Raw genomic sequence first — 16,123 nt, 5'->3', positions numbered from 1 at the left:
CAAAGTATTTAACCCAGCTCCATTCAATGGCTAACAAGGAAACTTAAGGGGTTTTTTTGAAAAATATTTGAATAAAACCAAATACTGGATGAATCCGGTATCTCAAGTAGACGTGCTGAAAATTTTAAAGAGCTATCTTCCTGCCCACATTAGGGAAAAACTCATTACCATTACGAAACATGAAACTTAATACTTTCTATCTGTACTGGACTCAATAGAGTTGATATACAAAGAGAGACCAGTGCAATCCAAGCCTATTAATACACAGACAGTGCCACAGAGGTTTACAGACCAACAAGGGAACAATAGATTCGTAGTACAACATGGATGGCAACCTTACCATACACAGATCTTTGGTAACAGTAATCAGAATGGCAATGGAGAAAGCCATAAATTCAAGGGCAGATGTGAAAGAAATGGGCAAAAATTTAACAAAAACATCTCCCATGGGCAAGTAGCATATGGCCAGCCTGTACAATATGTACAGACACAAGCTACTGGAAATAATCAGCCAATCACTTGGAAAAAACAAAACAATTCCAGACAACTGAACAATCCACAGACAGTGGGATTTGGCCAGCAAAATAATGCACATATACTGATAATGCACAAAGGCAAAGAGAATTTCAGTTGAGAGCCTGACAGGAAACTAATTGGCATATTCAAACACCAACAGTCCATATAGTAGAAGTTACACCTAACCCAGACAGATTCCATCACGACACAGGAAAACTTGAACTGGTCATGGTAGGCCCCCTTTCTGTAACCTGGGAGGAGAGTGGGAGCACGAGCTTGATTGACACTTGCTTTATCAGATACAATCCAGGTAGTGATGTGAAACATGATCTATATCGAAGTAATGAGGATACACAGAAAAACTTGACAGAGGGCAAGGTACAAGCTACTATTAAAGTCAAAATATTTGAACTTGATGTACTCATTGTGCTTGACACAGGTGCTACGACTAATTTGATGTCACAGGGATTCTTTCAGGAAGTGAAGAAATGCAGGCGTGTACCCAAACTGCCAGTGCAAAATTGCAAGGGACAAACTGCCACTGCTAAGAAATCAAAAGGAGCCAAAATACAAACCATAATTCCCATCCAAATAGGACAGTTTTCTGTACAATGCAATTTTTTGATAGTAGAGAAATTAAAAGTGCATTGTTTAATCGGTATGGATATATTCAGGACATACAAGTACAAACTGATGTAGGAAAGGGCCAATGTCATTTCACTGCAAATAACCAATTTTTTGCAATAGACCTAAACAGGGGAAGTACTAATAGATGTAAAACTGAAGTTACTCATGACTTTGAGGTTCAATTGGTAAATCCCATGGTTATGTTTGTCAACACTTACAGTAATGTACAGTCGGCAGCAGAAGAGGTAAATGTAGACACAATAAACACAAAGGTAAGTGAATCAAAGTGCTTGTCTCAAGAACAGCAAGTGGAACTCAGGGAGCTGATACTTGCTTATATACATGTATTTGAAAAAAGACCAGGTATCATTAAGGATTTTGTGTACAAAATGGAAGAATATCCCCATGAAACTTTTTGTTCTACTTCATACCCAAAGCCCTGGCCAAAGAGGGAAGCAGTAAGAAAAGAGATTAACAGGATGCTTGAATGGGGCGTAATACAGTCATCATTTTCCCCTTATTGTAGTCCTATTTTGGCCATGAATAAGCCAGATGACAAGGTGCGCTTGGTCCTCAACACCCGTAACATTAATATGATTATTGTACCAGTCCAAACATGTCCAGGCAATTTAGAGGAACAGGTTATGAAATTCTATGATGCTAAATTTCTTACTATAATTGATCTCATATTAGCAAATAAGACTACATGGAGAAAGTCAGAAGTATACTGCCTTCATATGTGGGGGCAAGAGCTTCAAATTTCAAGAATTACCATATGGACTGAACGTAAGTGCCGGTGAATTTATCTTTGCACTGGAAAAAGTGCTAGGGCCTGAGATTTTCAGTGAGGTAACAGTGTATGTGGATGACCTCTTAGTTGCTACACCCACTTGGGTAGAACACTTTAAGATTAATTGAACAAGTAGTTAGTAACCTTCCCCATACATCAACTGGATTTCCACCAAATGAGCTGATGTTCAACTGCAAACAAGTAGATGAGTGGGAGAATCCTTCACCCAATAGCAGAATTATCACTGGAGGATAAAATACAACAAACAATAATCAACCTTGAAATCTGGACTAAATATGGGAAAGGAATTTATAACAGAAAGCTGAAACATACAACACAATTTTATACAGGACAAAACGTGTTACTTAGAACACATCCCAAATCCACAAAAATTGAAAAACTGAACCATAAGTGGCAACTGCTATACACTGGACCATCCTTAATTACTGTAATCTCCTAACCGGGAGCATACAGATTGATACAAATGAACACAGGTAAAGACAAAAGGGCCTTTACCCACACAAAGACTTGAGAATGTTCATATACTGAAGAAGGGCTGTATACCTTCTAAGATGTAAATATGTATAATAATATTAGATTTAGGATGCTGGAAAGTCACATTCCAGAATTTATGTCGTTATTTGATAAGGAATCATTTTATTTGTGTTTTTTCTTATATGTCAAATGTGTAAATGATGAGTAGTTGTAACAAGGAAGAAATTTACTTTTGTGTGTCTAGAGATGATGATACTGTAAGTACAATGCTTAGCCTTGCATGAATCCCACTTGTAAACAAATAAACAAACTTGTAAAATGCACAACTCGCCACATTGTAACTGATATCAGAGGGATGCAGCACATGCACATTGGGGAGCAAGCTAGTCAACAAATCACAAGTGCATGTGTGCCAGACAGGCACAGCTGGGGGTGTTGGAGTGCCCAAAACAAACAAACCTGGTGAGCTACAGCCCGCACAAGCATCTATAAAGCATATTGAATAAACAACATAGAAAATTAAGGGAGAGTCTATACTACAACTACGACTATTTACATAATATGCACATACAAAGATAAACTAAGGGATTATATATAAAGGAAAGGGATGCTAAACTATGAGATTGAGATGTTTACTTAAGCTATGCTGCTATACACATCATACCTATACATATGTACAATATTTACAAATTTAATTACTGAAAGTGCACACACTAATTATACCTGATGGACAAGAAAAGTCTTGCTGCAGATAAACAAGCAAGTACAATATAAGTAGCAAACTGAATAAGAGGTCACACCACACCTATAATACACTTTATCTTTCAGATTTATAAGGTAAGTAGAGTTGCACACACGACATTAAATAAGTATTGTGATAGCATGACTGCTCACTGAAGTGAATGAACACATGGTTCAATATATGAAAAAGATATTAGTAGCCATCGAGCCACTATGTGATTTTGTTCCAGTGAATGATGCATTGACTCATCCTAAAGTGAAGAAAGATAAATGCTTGTCAAGTGTTAGGTACCATATAAACATAAGAAAGGACCACGCCACAAGTTTATGATACATATGAATGTGATAGTGTTAAAGAATGTGGAGAAGAAAACAGTTGCAGTACGTCACATATCATGATGCTGAACTAAGGTTGAGCACAACCAAATAATCAAGGGGTTGAAACCTAACTACTGTGAGTATCGACTATAATGAGAATGTCAAATACTTGATTTACAACGAAATTTTTTTGCATGTTTGTTACTTATGAAAACACTGTTTTACGCTCATTAAACGTAACACATCATATTAATGAAACAACTCTGTAAACTGCAGCACATAAAATGGTTATTCTTTATACACTCCTGGAAATTGAAATAAGAACACCGTGAATTCATTGTCCCAGGAAGGGGAAACTTTATTGACACATTCCTGGGGTCAGATACATCACATGATCACACTGACAGAACCACAGGCACATAGACACAGGCAACAGAACATGCACAATGTCGGCACTAGTACAGTGTATATCCACCTTTCGCAGCAATGCAGGCTGCTATTCTCCCATGGAGACGATCATAGAGATGCTGGATGCAGTCCTGTGGAACGGCTTGCCATGCCATTTCCACCTGGCGCCTCAGTTGGACCAGCGTTCGTGCTGGACGTGCAGACCGTGTGAGACGACGCTTCATCCAGTCCCAAACATGCTCAATGGGGGACAGAACCGGAGATCTTGCTGGCCAGGGTAGTTGACGTACACCTTCTAGAGCACGTTGGGTGGCACGGGATACATGCGGACGTGCATTGTCCTGTTGGAACAGCAAGTTCCCTTGCCGGTCTAGGAATGGTAGAACGATGGGTTCGATGACGGTTTGGATGTACCGTGCACTATTCAGTGTCCCCTCGACGATCACCAGTGGTGTACGGCCAGTGTAGGAGATCGCTCCCCACACCATGATGCCGGGTGTTGGCCCTGTGTGCCTCGGTCGTATGCAGTCCTGATTGTGGCGCTCACCTGCACGGCGCCAAACACGCATACGACCATCATTGGCACCAAGGCAGAATCGACTCTCATCGCTGAAGACGACACGTCTCCATTCGTCCCTCCATTCACGCCTGTCGCGACACCACTGGAGGCGGGCTGCACGATGTTGGGGCGTGAGCGGAAGACGGCCTAACGGTGTGCGGGACCGTAGCCCAGCTTCATGGAGACGGTTGCGAATGGTCCTCGCCGATACCCCAGGAGCAACAGTGTCCCTAATTTGCTGGGAAGTGGCGGTGCGGTCCCCTACGGCACTGCATAGGATCCTACGGTCTTGGCGTGCATCCGTGCGTCGCTGCAGTCCGGTCCCAGGTCGACGGGCACGTGCACCTTCCGCCGACCACTGGCGACAACATCGATGTACTGTGGAGATCTCACGCCCCACGTGTTGAGCAATTCGGCGGTACGTCCACCCGGCCTCCCGCATGCCCACTATACGCCCTCGCTCAAAGTCCGTCAACTGCACATACGGTTCACGTCCACGCTGTCGCGGCATGCTACCAGTGTTAAAGACTGCGATGGAGCTCCGTATGCCATGGCAAACTGGCTGACACTGACGGCGGTGGTGCACAAATGCTGTGCAGCTAGCGCCATTCGACGGCCAACACCGCGGTTCCTGGTGTGTCCGCTGTGTCGTGCGTGTGATCATTGCTTGTACAGCCCTCTCACAGTGTCCGGAGCAAGTATGGTGGGTCTGACACACCGGTGTCAATGTGTTCTTTTTTCTATTTCCAGGAGTGTATAATGAACATAACAAGTAAATACTGGGTTTCACTTTTAAACACTGAGTAAGTATTTGATATGATTGGTATCATCAGATTTGAGTCATGTTTAAAAACAACAAACTATTTAGTTCTTGGGATCATGGTTAAGTCTATTAATGAGGTGTAACTGGGCACATAAATTTCCTCAACCCTGTAGTGTGTAGATCCTTCCTGGAGAATGCTAGAGGGGCGAGGCCATGTGCAGTTATCTGAGCGGCATGTAGTATCTATTGTAGCGACTTTTGTTTACTTCTTTAATTCTTTGGAATTGATAAATATGCTCTTACAAGAATTCACTGCAAATTGAAATGAAATGTATATCAGTTTATGCCATAAATGAAAATAGAATCTATTATTGTACGAATATTATATGAAGAATGTATAACCAAATGAGAGTAAAATGTGTACTCATATAATTGGAATTAAATAATGTAACGAAAATGAAAGCAAAATGACAAGCAGTGACATTATATATAAAAAGGGGAGAGAATATATCATAGACTATAATGCATATAAGCGATGATAATGACATGTCAGCAAATGAATAGGATAAGTGTATTTTGTAATTGTATTTGTAGTTTTTTATGTTATGTATATGGTATGTGGAAAGGACACAACAGAAACTTTATGTAATGCAACTGTATGAAAGATGCTCAAAAACAAAATCAAAATGCAAAAACGTAAATAATCTGGCTGCAAAGTGTTAAGTGTGCGAGAGATATATGCAAGTGTGCGTGTGATAAACTAAAGATGGCACTACTTTGTGTAACATGAATTTCCTGTTGTCAACAACATCGTAAAAGCAGCATGAAACTTACCTTGTTCACAGATGTATGCACTACTGGTGTCCCCACTGAATAAGTGAGAGTGACAAGGTGAAATAAGTTCCTCAGGCTGCTGATATGGAAACCAGTTGTCACTGTATCAAAGATTTCACAAAGGATCACACTGTTGAACATGAGCTTCATGAATTTGTGCAGTGAAAGCTACTGTAAGCACATGACATGGACACTCTGGCCTTGTACTAAACATGTGAGTGCAAACTGGGATGATAATGGACATTGCGCTGTGTGTGCATGCTTCGCAAGCTAAACACTGTGCAGATGCTCATTGACAACAGTGGAACTATATGGTTTCAGCAAGGATTTTATTAAGAGACACAACTTATGTATGTAAGTGTGAAAAGAATCTGACATGCCCATATAAACTGATAACCATTTAGGATAACTCCAATGGCCAAAAATAACGGCTATGCCCATACCGGCCGGGATTATCAACTATCAAAAAGGGAAATAAGCTCAGATACTGTGCACTTCCATATGACGTCAGTGCACAGTGGGGGGCAATTATTTGAATCATATTATTTTTTGTTCATTTCTTTTTACACGTGTAAACTACAGGTAAACTGAATGACGTATATAGACCATGACAAAGATAAATTATCGAGTTGATTTGTGGCAAGGATAATTTCATCTGCATGAAAAAAAGGAAGAACAAATATGCTCTTCAATTTAATAATTGCTGTATCTTCACCTGTTTGTTTCTAGAAGTGGTAGCAGGTGGATGGATGATTAGATCCGTCGTACCAGTATTGTTTAAAAATGTGTATTTCAACCATACATTCAAAAGTGTCATAAAAAGTTATTAGGAAATCAAAATTTATTCATACATTCATGATGACCACACCTGTCTGTTCATCATATCGCCTGCCGCCAAGATCCTGCATCACGAGGTTCAGAGCTGACAAGAGGAATTTGCATGAGCAGCAGAGGAGCGATCCTGCATTGGCATTATTATAATAAGGACGATGCACAGTGGAATTAATTTAAAGCAGTATGTAACTTGAATTACGAATATTGTTCTTAAATGTATTGACATTGAAGGTCTGTTGATATCGGTACCAGTTAAATCTCATCCACAACATGTGCACAGATTTATAAATTACCTTCCAATTTCTTTCAACTATTCCTTCCAATCAACTTTTTCCAATTATTCAAGCAGCAATTATTAATCACTTTCCATTATTTGTCTGTCCATATATGTTGCTATTCACACAGCGAATTTTTGTGGTATATACATGCTTGTATGAATATTACTTTACATAAGCAAAAATTATTAGTGTAAATTAGACTGCCACTGGGTGTCAGACTCAAGCACCTTGAGATATGTTTATGAGCTGTATGCTGATCTTTCTCCAACTGTTAACTTGGCTATGTCTATATCTAACATGGTACTGGATAAATGACTTAATATCAACAACTTGTAACACGTAATGTACATTTTATTTCTCTAATTTCCATTGAACATTATGTAATATTATCTTTACTGTGAGGTACGTCACTTACGAACACACCTTGTATTATTTTATTTATGACTGTGGATATTTTTCTACATGGTCCCCTATTTTGTATCTTACAGTAAATTATTATCGATTAGAAAGAAGTCTCAATTTTTAATGGTCAGTGTAGATGCTACTGCTTGTACTAATGAGGTATGTAATTCATTTACTTGTTTCTCCATTATATTATATTACATATTGAAGTTGAATGTTCACCTGTAACTCACATCTCATATATTTTAAGATTTGAAAGTAGAAATTCAAATTTGCCTAACCAGTCATCACTGTACAAATAATTGTAATCCAGCAAATAAAGTGTTTCTATAGGAAGACTTCAGTATTTAAAATTACAGATTGCCTCCTAAAGGACTAACTATGTTAGCTAATTGAAATATGATTTCCTCCAATTGAGAGTGAAGAGAACAAAAAGATTTATGAGGAGCTTATATGAGAGAATGATAGTGAAGAAATTTAGCTGTTAACTAATACATAAGCAACACAGAGACCAGTAAATGAGATGAACCTCCACAAAAACATTTGTCAGCTGCAGTCAGGGTACATGTGACTTGAAAACATGAGTAAACTTATTTAAAAAAGTATCATAATTTGCACTGAACAAGCAGAGAGCAATGTAAATATAAAATAATATTGTTGGGAAACAACTATAAGCAGTTACAGGGGGAAATGGCAAAAAGGGAAGTCTGCATGCAAGTATTAATTAGGCAATATAATTCCATTTCAGATACATCAAATTAAGCCCATTCTTGTCATCTTCTGCTTATTTTAAGAGTAAACATGTAAATCATTATTTAATAATACGGAAATTGCTGTATTCAAATTTGTGATGCTCTGGTTTACAACCCTCTTTTACAGTTTCTAATGTTAGTGTGCAGCACCCTCTTCCTGGTGTTTTAAATGTTACTAACATTTTTTTTAAAAAAATTGTTTAAAATGAGTATCTACAAATATGCACAGAAAAACACTATAGCATTTCAGTGTTATGTAATATACGAGTAAGGTAATAGAAAGTGAGAACAACATCATTAAGATGAAATTCACATCATAAAAGAAAGCTACAATAAATTATGACACTGCAACATTCAATCAGTTTGAAATTAGCTTTAAAGTAAAGTAAATAATTGAAACTACCAATCAGTATGTCATGTGTGATAGTAGAAAATGCAGTTTCTGTATATGCTTAGTTTTAAGGATATTTTCTGAGGAGTCATAGGGTTAAGTTTTATTTCAAAAATTCCAGATGATGACCGAAACAGTGAGTTAAAATGCCACCTGATAACTGAAGTGTGATGTTGAGCATAAGAAATAACTAGGTGGAACCATTTGCTGAGGAAAAATTTGTTAAGGTTAGTAAGTAATGGTTCAGTGGAGCCATGGCTGTGTGTGTAAATGAGAGAAGACAACTCAGTAACCTCTAGAAAATAGTAATCAGTTGAGTAAAGAATTAGACAGAAAATTACATGGTAAATGAGAGGATGTGCAGAGTGTATGTAAGAGCTGAGTGAGGTTATGATGTCTGCTAAAGATTCATCAAGATGAGAGAATTTGATTGAACTAGTTGTAGTGGTGATTCCTGTAAGGAAGCAAGACAGTCTAGTACATTAAACTTAGATAATGATGTCTGCTTCTAAGAATGCATTCAATGAACCTTGTGGCTTAAGCTGAACTAGTATAAGAGAAAGACTAAGTGTACTGTGTATAACTGTGGTGTGTAAATGTATCTCCAGATTTCTTCAGGGGCACCATAAGAAAAAATCTGGAATGATTTTCTACAAGAAGGAGGCATGTTGTGCTGCAAAACGATGTTCTTGGCATGACTGGGGAAGATTAATACATCTCCTTTAGCTAATACAGTGGGTCGCATAAGTAGGTCAGACCAGAATTTTATTGTATCATGGGCTACTTGCACGTTACAAGAGAACTGCACTATGATACCAAGGTAGTTACTTCATGCTGTCACCAAGCACAGCAACCATAGGAGCAAAAGCATCCAACACAGCAGAAAGACAGAACCATTGCAGTTACAATGGCCCAGTTGCTACACATCCAAGGCACCAAATTATTGTGATTTGCATGACCAGAACCAATGCAATCAGAAAACAAGTACACACCAAGCCAGTACAAATACCACCATTTTTAGTCAAAGGTGTCGCAGTCTATTGACCACCAGTCTGGAGAGGAGACCAACATCGGTCCACAAGTCAACCAGTCACCCTTTCTAGACTCTGCCATTTCTAGCAGTGACACTGCTGCAGGTATCAAGTTTGATGCTGTGGACTTAGTACTCTCCAGCCAGTGGGCCACCTGCAGGGCATCCTTCAGCTTCTGTCACCTTCCACTCTGGAGGTCTCTTGTTCCTGCCTGGGGACGTGCAGCCGCCCATCTGTGATCACCTGTGTGGCCACATTTCATGCTCTCCTCTGCTCTGGACAGACTCTGCCTTTGTGAACTAACACATCTGTGTGTGGTTATCAGCGTGGTCATGTGCATACTGGCTGTTTACTCCCAGAGCTGCTAACAGCTTCATGTGCAGCCAGTGCAGTGTTCCTGTGCTGCTGGTTCAACTGGCTAAGCTTCCACTGGCATCGCCACCTCACAGCTTACTGTGGCCACACACGATGTGCTGACTGCATTGCCTTCACTGACTGTAAATTCACTGGTTATGACATATAGGCACTGGCATTCCACTGCAACAATATGACAGACGTAGACTGTGTAATAAATGAATAGTTATCCACTGCTGTCTCTCTGATGCCTCATTGCTCATCCGACAGGTATCCACTCACCATTCCACTGCAACATACACAATGGAAGGTGGTATTCTGTTATCCTGACAATGAGCCGCATAATTCCACAACCCACCATATTGGCTGAGCATACTGGTCATTATAGCTCTCAAATAATTTGAAGCATTGGGTTACTGTAACATTTTTTTGACAATAAAGGTCCTCAGTGAAGTGTTGTCCATAAATAAATGGTGTGTCTAATTTTCCAGAAGGTCTCTGTATCTTTTGAAAGAGCAGGAAGATGCCAGTCATAGAACAAGGCCCATTTCTTCCCATATTAAAATTCCCCAGGCAATGATACAACAACAGACAAAAGATAAAACTGCCAGAAAGAGAAATGCAGTACTTTTTTAACTTTTCCATGTCCTCAACAACTGTTGCTGACATGTACACTGAGGTGACAAATGTCGAATACACCCCAGTATTGTGCCAGGCCTCCTTTTGCCCAGTGTAGTGCAGCAACTCAGCACGGCATGGACTCAACGAGTTGTTGGAAGTCCTCTACAGAAATACTGAGCCATGCTGCCACTATAGCCACCCACAATTGTGAAAACTGTTACCAGTGAAGGATTTTCTGCACCAATTGACCTCTCGATTATGTCCCATAAAAGTATGATGAGATTCATTTTCGGCAATCTCAGTGACCATATCATTTGCTTGAACTCCCCACAATGTTCTTCAAAGCATTTTCAAGCAATTGTGGCTCAGTGACATGGCGCTTTGTCATCCATAAAAATTGGGAACATGAGGTCCATGTATGGCTGCAAATGGTCTCCAAGTAGCCTAACATAACCATTTCCAATCAATGATCCATTCGGTTGGACCAGAGGACCCAGTCCATTCCATGTAAAATCAGTCCACATTATGGAGCACCACCAGCTTGCACAGAGCCTTGTTGACAACTTGGGTCCATGGCTTTGTGGGGCCTGTGCCACACTCAAAACCTACCATCAGCTCTTACCAACTGAAATCTGGACTCATCTGAACAGGCCATAGTTTTCCAGTTTTCTAGCATCCAACCAATATGGCACAAGGCTAGGAGAGGCACTGCAGGCAATGTCTTGCTGTTCGCAAAGGCACTTGCACTTCGTAATCTGCTGCCACAGCCCTTTAAAACAAAATGTCACTGTGATGTCCTACCGGATAAGTTTGTTGTATGTCCCACATTGATTTCTGTGGTTATTTCACGCAGTGTTGCTTGTCTTTAGCACTGACAACACTATGCTAATGACACTGCTCTCAGTCATTAAATGAAGGCCGTCAGCAGCTATGTTGTCCATGGCGAGAGGCAATCCCTGAAATTTGATATTCTTGGCACACTCTTGACACTGTGGATCTCAGAATATTGAATTTCCAAATGATTTCTGAAAATAAATGTCCCATGCATCTGGCTCCAACTTCAATTTCATGTTCAAAGTTGGTTAATTTCCATCGTGTGTGCATAACCATGTCGGGAACCTATTCACATGAATCACCCGAGTATAAATGACAGCTCCACCAATGCACTATCTTTGATATATTTTGTATGCAATATTTCTACTATCTATATACTTTCATATCACTGTCCCATGATGATAAGAACATATTGTGGTCAAGAGCCACTTACCATGCTCCTAGATTTCAACTGTAGTGATCCTGCACACATAACAAACACTGTGCCCTGTAACAAGGAGTTAAAAAGCTCCCAGAATGACAGATTCCCTTCTGTGCTGGATGCTGAGCAGATGGTTCAATGGGGTATACCTGCTCATAAGTTGTTGACCTGCACAGACACACTGATGATCCAGAATACTATGATCATTGCCCACTGTGAGACTGAATGTCATCTGGTGCCCCTGCTGGCATGTAATGCAATAAGGTACATATGTAAGTTGAGCAGAGACATATGGGTAGCAGAGACAGTATGGGCTGCAAATGGGGAAATCCACTGACATAAGCAACTTGGCTACAGCAAAGCTGTCAGTTGTTAAAAGTGCTGCTTTCATGAGCAGCAATGGAAAGTAGTTGAATGATAGTGAAACCACAAGGAGGCAGCTAGGTCTTCAACATCCATGCCTCATCACAGAATGTGGAGTTTGGATTTGATAAACTTTGCAGATAGAGTGCCTTGTAACCTTGGCTCATTCATATCAAATACAATGATATCTCATTCTGTGATTGTTATCACACAGACAGATTGTATGAAGTCTGATATACAGTTATAATAACAAATATATCTAAAAACAAAGATGATGTGACTTACCGAACGAAAGCGCTGGCAGGTCGACAGACACACAAACAAACACAAACATACACACAAAATTCAAGCTTTCGCAACAAACTGTTGCCTCATCAGGAAAGAGGGGAAGGAGAGGGAAAGACGGAAGGATGTGGGTTTTAAGGGAGAGGGTAAGGAGTCATTCCAATCCCGGGAGCGGAAAGACTTACCTTAGGGGGAAAAAAGGACAGGTATACACTCGCACATACACACATATCCATCCACACATATACAGACACAAGCAGACATATTTAAAGACAAAGAATTTGGGCAGAGATGTCAGTCGAGGCGGAAGTGAAGAGGCAAAGATGATGTTGAATGACAGGTGAGGTATGAGTGGCGGCAACTTGAAATTAGCGGAGATTGAGGCCTGGTGGGCAACGGGAAGAGAGGATATACTGAAGAGCAAGTTCCCATCTCCGGAGTTCGGATAGGTTGGTGTTGGTGGGAAGTATCCAGATAACCCGGACGGTGTAACACTGTGCCAAGATGTGCTGGCCGTGCACCAAGGCATGTTTAGCCACAGGGTGATCCTCATTACCAACAAACACTGTCTGCCTGTGTTCATTCATGCGAATGGACAGTTTGTTGCTGGTCATTCCCACATAGAATGCATCACAGTGTAGGCAGGTCAGTTGGTAAATCACGTGGGTGCTTTCACATGTAGCTCTGCCTTTGATTGTGTACACCTTCCGGGTTACAGGACTGGAGTAGGTGGTGGTGGGAGGGTGCATGGGATAGGTTTTACACCAGGGGCGGTTACAAGGATAGGAGCCAGAGGGTAGGGAAGGTGGTTTGGGGATTTCATAGGGATGAACTAACAGGTTACGAAGGTTAGCTGGACGGCGGAAAGACACTCTTGGTGGATTGGGGAGGATTTCATGAAGGATGGATCCTGCCCTGAAATGAGATCCATCCTTCATGAAATCCTCCCCACTCCACCAAGAGTGTCTTTCCGCCGTCCACCTAACCTTCGTAAACTGTTAGTTCATCCCTATGAAATCCCCAAACCACCTTCCCTACCCTCTGGCTCCTATCCTTGTAACCGCCCCCGGTGTAAAACCTGTCCCATGCACCCTCCCACCACCACCTGCTCCAGTCCTGTAACCCGGAAGGTGTACACAATCAAAGGCAGAGCCACATGTGAAAGCACCCACGTGATTTACCAACTGACCTGCCTACACTGTGATGCATTCTATGTGGGAATGACCAGCAACAAACTGTCCATTCGCATGAATGGACACAGGCAGACAGTGTTTGTTGGTAATGAGGATCACCCTGTGGCTAAACATGCCTTGGTGCACGGCCAGCACATCTTGGCACAGTGTTACACCGTCCGGGTTATCTGGATACTTCCCACCAACACCAACCTATCCGAACTCCGGAGATGGGAACTTGCTCTTCAATATATCCTCTCTTCCCGTTGCCCACCAGGCCTCAATCTCCGCTAATTTCAAGTTGCCGCCACTCATACCTCACCTGTCATTCAACATCATCTTTGCCTCTTCACTTCCGCCTCGACTGACATCTCTGCCCAAATTCTTTGTCTTTAAATATGTCTGCTTGTGTCTGTATATGTGTGGATGGATATGTGTGTATGTGCGAGTGTATACCTGTCCTTTTTTCCCCCTAAGGTAAGTCTTTCCGCTCCCGGGATCGGAATGACTCCTTACCCTCTCCCTTAAAACCCACATCCTTCCGTCTTTCCCTCTCCTTCCCCTCTTTCCTGATGAGGCAACAGTTTGTTGCAAAAGCTTGAATTTTGTGTGTGTGTTTGTGTTTGTTTGTGTGTCTATCGACCTGCCAGCGCTTTCGTTCGGTAAGTCACATCATCTTTGTTTTTAGATATATTTTTCCCACGTGGAATGTTTCCCTCTATTATATTGTTATAATAACAAAAGTAGACAAAAAATACTTTACTACGTAAATTTCCTTTGACTTCTTCATATCAACAAATGCATACAACTGTGGTAAGATTGTAGTCATCAGTGTAGTATGGCAAAATTGTGTAGGGAAGGCCATACCCCACATGCTGTTTCTATAGTTCATTAAATTTGGTAACCTAATGTAATATTCATATCCAAAGACATAATATTACAGACCCATATTATTTTTTTTTTAAATTTTTTATCACTTGGTTTCTTTCAAAACCATTTTCCCTTGATACTACAAGTTGTGTGTTAAATTAAGAGAAAAAATGTTTTATTATGAGATATCAGGTGTATCAAAAAGAATCATCTGATTTAAAAAAATCATAGCTATTATGTTATTTGAGATACGTATGTGAACAACATACTTTTGAAAAGAGCAAACTCTCAAGTTTTATCTGGTTCCCGCTAGGTAGCAACAGTGTATGCCCATTTCAGTTCTGGTAAAAATGGAGTCGGCACAGCAGAAAGCATTTTGTGTTCTATGTTCTGCGCAATGCGGGGTCAGTAATAACTGTTCAGCATGTCTTTTGTTCTAGATATAGTGTGGATCCTCCTACAACACAGAGCATTAGATGATGGTGTACACCATTCCAAGAAAAAAGTTGTTTGTGTAAAGGCAAATCGTCGGGCCTCCCCGAGTTTCTGACACAAATGTCACACACATCCACTGTAGTTTCACAAGAACTCTGCAGAAATCTGTTCACTGTGCACCTTGACTGCTCAACATGACCCAACTGGGATGTGCTGCATCAATGTTTACACATGAAACCATACAAAATTCAGCTACTGCAAGCTCTTCATGAAGATAAACAACAGTGTGTGGAGTTCTGTAATTCCGTTCTTGGTAAGATGTTTTCTTCCATGCTTAGTGTTTAGTGATGAGGCAACATGCCATTTAAATGGAAAGGTGAACTGTCATAATGTGAGATTTTGGGGTATGGAACAACCACATGAAGCTGTACAACATGAGAGGGACTCTCCAAAACTTATATGTTCTGTGCACTTTCACAGGAAATGGTGTATGGTCCATTTTTCTTTTCCAAGAACACTGTTACAGGAAGCACATATCTCGATATGCTTGAGAACTTTCTTTTCCCACATTTGGAGCTGATCTGAATTACTTCATTTACCAACAGTACAGGGCACTGTCACAACGGCACCTGGATGTGCGGGAATTTTTAAATCAAAGGGTTACCGAATGATGGATCAGTCGCACTGGATCAAATGATTCAGCCTTACATTACTGGCCTCTAAGGTCACAGGACCTGACTGTATGTGATTACTTCTTGTTGGGGTTTATAAAAGACTCTGTTTATGTGCCTCCATTACCAACAATGTGAAGGAACTGAGACATCGCATAACAGCAGCTGTGGAAGCTGTAACTCAAGACAGGCTCATTGTAGTGTGGGAACAATTTGAATACTGGATTGACATATGCCATGCATCCCAAGGGAAGTATATTGAACACCTATAAAAAGGTTCAAAAAAAAACTTTTTGAGTTTCCCATTCATCAAAAAACAAAATTCATTGTATATGTTTACTAGTTTTAGAAATACAGA

The 16,123-nt window shown here is 40.6% G+C and overlaps 1 protein-coding gene across 1 annotated transcript in view; it reads right to left on the bottom strand.

Moving 5' to 3' along the window:
* The window catches only part of LOC126260657 (centromere-associated protein E-like), a 577,712-nt gene that overhangs the window by 141,727 nt on the left and 419,862 nt on the right, over positions 1-16,123 (bottom strand). The window lies entirely within an intron of this gene.

This window comes from Schistocerca nitens, chromosome 5 (assembly GCF_023898315.1).
Source record: "Schistocerca nitens isolate TAMUIC-IGC-003100 chromosome 5, iqSchNite1.1, whole genome shotgun sequence".
NCBI lineage: Eukaryota > Metazoa > Arthropoda > Insecta > Orthoptera > Acrididae > Schistocerca > Schistocerca nitens.
The sequence above is the reverse complement of the archived record's forward strand: the minus strand, read 5'-3'. Positions and strand labels throughout refer to the sequence as shown.